This window comes from Vanessa tameamea, chromosome 15 (genome assembly GCF_037043105.1).
Source record: "Vanessa tameamea isolate UH-Manoa-2023 chromosome 15, ilVanTame1 primary haplotype, whole genome shotgun sequence".
Lineage (NCBI taxonomy): Eukaryota > Metazoa > Arthropoda > Insecta > Lepidoptera > Nymphalidae > Vanessa > Vanessa tameamea.
The window spans coordinates 333,619-339,484 of NC_087323.1; positions in this window are offsets into that span (position 1 = coordinate 333,619).

The window sequence follows — 5,866 nt, forward strand, 5'->3', positions numbered from 1 at the left end:
ATAGATTAAATTATATTTAAATGTATTTAATGATTAATCGTTATAAAAACTATGAAATAATAACTGTCTGTCTATTTGTACACAAAATATATAATTTACCGAATATTTACGTTTAACATACTACATAAATATTTTATTATCTTAAAGGCTTTAGCCGGAGACCAAATTAATTCGTATATATCGTACTCTCAAGATATATCTACATATATCAGTTCTCAAGATTCTCAAGATATATTTCTGTTTTCTGGTTTAATGATTCAAATATATATGCTACTTTTTTCAAAAAAAATTGAGGTATATAACTAAACTGTACGATCAGACAAAGTAAATGAAATTATATTAAATACACTAGAATATTATAAAACAAGAGCGCCTGGTAAAAATACTTATAATGCAATAAAAATTACTCTGTTTACCCCAGGGGCGATCAAAACTGAATTTCCTCGCCTAGTATAGAGTAGGTGCGGCAAAGTAATGATTTTAAAATCCTTTAATGTATGCAGTTCATTAAATTATAATACATTGTGTCTGTGTTTATAGACCGGAGAAGATACAAAGACCTTTATTAAATATGTTCAAATCCAGCGGTAAATAAAAACTAGAAAAAATCAATTAAAAACTGTCTTATAGGTAACATGATGAATGCGTGTTGCGGAGAAAGTAAAATTAATGCTCTGGAAGGCTGCGATTAAAGCACAAATCTACTTTCCAGATTTGGCGTGCTCTCTTTATGTTAAATGATAGACCGACAAGTTTCTCTTTTTTTTAGTTAGAAAGGCAGACGAGCAAATGTGTCACTTGGTAAGTGATCACCTTCGACCAGAAAGACTGACTCTGTTAGTAATATGAGCCCATTCAGACGCTACTTACCCGCTATTCAGAAGTCTCCGCCAGCGGTAAAGACACTCATAGTACCATTATAAAAAATATAATACTGCATAAAAGGCACTAGGGATAACACCTTAGCTTACAACGTTAGTGGTGAATTTAAGGAATGATTAATATTTCTTACAGCGCCAACGTCTATGGGCTGTAACTCACTTACCATCAGATGTACCTGATGGTTAGGGGGCATTATCCCAACCAAAAAAAAGTATGTAGGATATATATAACATATAGGATTATGATTAGGATGTAAGATGTAAAGTTGTATTTTTGGGTAATATTTTGGAAAACTAATTAAGCGCAGTACTCGTAACGAGCTATTTGTAAAAATTATAACATACATTGTAAAGAATTAGATATATTTAACTCAAAAATTAGTTTACGTCACATTATTAAACTGTAACTGTTTTACTTGCTTTTAATACTTTCTGTTTTTGTTTTTATTTTTAATGTAAGTTGTCATTTGTTTGCATTAATTTTAAGTGGAAACTTGATTGATTTATGTTTTTCGTATATTTGTTTTTTACTATTAAATGTAATTATAACTGTTTGTTTCCCAAATAAATAAATATTGCGTCTATGCTTTGAAGACGCGGACGCAGCCACATACCGATAATTTAAAAGCGGCCTTTTTTTTTTTTTATAGTAGAGGTGGCAAACGAGCAGGAAGCTCACCTGATGGAAAGTGACTACCACCGCCCATGGACATCTGCAACACCGGGGGGCTTGCAGGTGCGTTGCCGGCCTTTCAGAAAAGAGTACGCTCTTTTCTTGAAGGTTCCTAAGTCGTACCGGTTCGGAAAAACCGCCGGCAAAAGCTGTGGCATTATATGTAAAATGCGGCCTACAGGCCGCATTTTACATATAATACATATACCACAAATGCAAGAAGCACTGTGGATCATGACAGTGGTGTAAGAAGTCGTTTATACTCCTCACAGTGCAGTGTAAAGGTGACGATTAAGCATCATAAACATTTGCAATGCGCTGAATTAAATTCCTATTCCAATACCCTGACTCACACCGGAACTCAGAAATACAAAGCTTCGTATAATAAGTGTTCAAGAAGTGGCTGTGACCTGCAGGCTACAAATACTCAGGGTACGACTATAAATATATGTCCGCATATGCGGACAGTGAATGTGAAAATCTAAAATGTATTCAATCTTAAGACAAAGTAGGAATTGTTCTATTAAAAACGTACTAATGAGAAGTTTCAATAAATCAGTCACACACTAACGAGGTCGCTTGACGGCCATTACGTAGAAACGCGTCCGCTATCTCTCCGTAATTATGATATTTATCTTAATAATTGAGCATGATTCATCCCTTCGCCATATTCATGTCGAGAGGCTCAGATAATTGTTCCGTATAAAGAAAGTTTCGTTGTTAGATAACAGTTTTCGCCACTGGCTTTGTCCGCGGTAAATAAATCATAAAATTCTCTGACTCGGTTAAGTCTGATTCATCGTCAGCCGATAATTTATGTTATCATTGAACTTGAACACAGGTTAAGTAAACTTAATAAACTTTAAAATATTTTTCATTTTTTTTTTAATAAGTTTAAACTTTTTACTCTATACGTGCGCAAAACTTTAACCATTGGTGTTAGGGTGATATGCGAACCTGTCTTGGTAAGTACCATCCAATCATTAGATATTCTACCGCCAAACAGTAATAACATAATATTGTTGTTTCTTTGAAGGGGGAATGAGCCAGTGTAACAACAGGCACAAAAGCCATAATACCTTAGTTCCCAAGATACCAACCTTGGCGTATTGGTGATATGAGATTATATTAATAAGTATTTTCGGTTTTAAACAGAGTTTTTGCAATTGGACCTCTTCTATCTATTTATTTATTTTCTATTTTATGATATAGCTAGGCGGACGGACAAATGGGCCACCTGTTGGTAAGTGGTCACCACCGACCATAGACGATGGCGTTGTAAGATATATTAACCATTCCTTAAATCACCAATGCGCCACCAACCTTGGGAACTAAGATGTTACGTCCCTTGTGACTGTAGTTACACTGGCTCACTCACCCTTCAAACCGGAACACAACAATACTGAGTACTGCTGTTTGGCGGTAGAATATCTGACGAGTGGCTGGTACTTACCCAGATGCGCTTGCACAAAGCCCTACCACCAAGCAAAATTAAATATTATGCATGCACCTTTTCTCAGCTTCTGAACCCACTGGTTAACGCATTGCTTTAGTTCACCTGGCCATCGGATATCCTGTGCATATTTTCCCGAGTCATGATCTCCAATCATTGATGTTTCTTCACATCAGCTACCAGTACTACGAACGACGCCGCCTTCAGCTCGTTAGCTCTATTAATATTCAATATTCAAAATACGCGATTTCAATAAATTATTTAAGAAATGTTAAATATAACTAAGTTAATAAATTCAACTAATTAACATGTAGAAATTTGCACAACGGTTACGAAATACTATAATTTCTAAAAGAATTGAAATCTTTTCGATAGAAATTAGTATAACCCGATATATTGTTTTTGTATGTATAATTTATTTACAAATTTTCTTTATTAAATTAATAAATGTTAGATGTCTTAAAAATTAATCTACATAATAAGTTCTAACTTTCTTTAGAAGACTTTAAACAAATCACATTACATCAAATGATATTTCATTCGAGTAGACTCTTACGAGTACTTTTGAGTCATTATTTTACATGATTAAATACAATTAAAGCTACAACCGGTTCAGAATGTAGATTCTACCGAGAAGAGCCGGCAAGCAGTTCATTCAGTCATAGCTTATTGAATACAATCATTAAATTATTACTTATCACATGGAAACACATGGAAACTCCACACTTTTGTATCATCTACATAATCCCTTATAATAATAATTATTATTATTATCCTTCAGTAAAAAAAATTGGCATAAATTTCCAAAGTATTTGAGGAATTTTATTATAGAAGCGAACACCTCGCCCAATGAAGGATGAATTGACGTTGGGGAGACTGAAACCAGGTGGTACAAGTTTATGCTTAATGACTAAAACTTGTTGTAACTTTTCTTATTCCTAAACATTCGGAGGTGTTATGAGCTATGTTCAAACAGCTAATAATATTTAATTTCATGTTTTTATACATATTGTTTTTTATTTTATTTTTTCGTACAGTTTTACTCTTAACATTTTGAATTATAATTATGAAATTAATGTCTGCATATATTTTAATCATTTTAATATTTTTGTCGGTGTCAATAGAATCTTTTTATTACTTATAATTAAAAAGTATACTTAACTAATATGTATATTTAACGTTAAAGTCTATTTTGATCGTTTTATTATAACATTCTGTTGATAGTTCTATTAAACAAATAAATCAATAGCTATAATATGGTATGATCATACCATTTGATTAACGGAACTTGATTATCTCGTTGGTCTAGTAACTTACAAGGCTCTAGATCCTGTGTCCTAATAAAAAGTTATTGAATTTATCTGTTAAGCAATAAACACTAGCAACACAAAATTAGGATGTTACCAGTGGTAACAATGTCGTGCCTCTGGAACCATATAAATCCTTATTATGTAGGTCTGGGCCTGAACTCCCGTCGTCTCAGATTCTGTATGTATTTGTTACTATACAATTACCAATTCCCAGCAACGCACAGGAAGCTGTTTCTTAAATTCACTAATCTCTCTTTATACTTAAATGGCTGAACGGATTTTAAATATATTTTATAATAATGAGTCTTATATTAGGTAGCAGCAAAATAAAAGTTGTAATAAAAATATTGATATTGAACATAATTCCTATTCGAATTATGATTAACAAATTGTGATGAAATGTGTACGAGTGTATGAGTGGGTGGGCGCGTGTACAACGCACCATTGTTCCGTTACAATCGGATGAATGGTTTAGGAACGCATAGAGGACAGAGGATATAAAGAAACATTCATTTTTATTTATTAAGTTTACGCCCAGCGGAGCATGCAGGGTTAGGAAATTATGTAATATTTTTACGTAAGCAATTCAAAAAAATTATAAATTACTTCTAATTAAGTCAGGAAAGGGCATGGACGTCTGTTATTCAGGCTATAATTGTTTGAGCTGATGCTTGAATGGGTTGACAACCCAGGCAAGCATCAGTTAATAATCTTGCGCTTAGTTTGATTAACGCGGAGAAGGTAATCATTGTTTACGTCGTTTAATTTCTGGATGAATATCTGTCACATGTGTGTTCCAGCAATCTGAAATGGAGCAGCATGGTGTAACAAGCTTCAAACCTTCGCTTAAAGAGGCCTGTGGAACATTTTCGTAAAATAATAAAGTATGTCGTAGTTCCTCAACGCTTTGTTGCATGATGCGGGTTGGTGAATCTTCTCTTTTCTACAATGTTTGTTTTTTTTTTTTTTTATTATTTAAGATTAACTGATCAAGAAATGTTTGTATTGGTGTTTCTATGTTTATAACGTAAAACTCAAAAGTAAATAAACAAGTTGGCAACATTGACCACGTAGATAGGCGAGGTGGTCAGGCGACTCTCGCGGACCTACGAGTGTTACTACTTGTTGCGTCACGAGTAATTAGTAAAAATCTGTTAATTTAATGAAGGTTTCTTAGATACAGTTTACTGGGACAATTGCCTTAGCAGATATTTATATCTGTCATATCAAATTTGATTATGAAATTTAGCTTATTTTTTACTATTTCAGATGAAGTGAAGATGCACCTTTAGCGAAAGATTATCTTTTGACTTTTTTTTTATTGTTACATAAGAGCTGAGAAATGAGCCTAGAAAGTAACATATTTAGACCCCGTTTGGGTCTCATCTATAAGCCTTGATCCATATATTGAAAATAAATAATTACAGAAATTTAATAATCATTGCTCATGACCACATCAAAGCAAACCTCAGAGATACAACCGAAACTCAACCAATTTCCGATCTCCACCTCCAGAGAAGAACCAGCGCTTACACAACCGAGTGGCCGG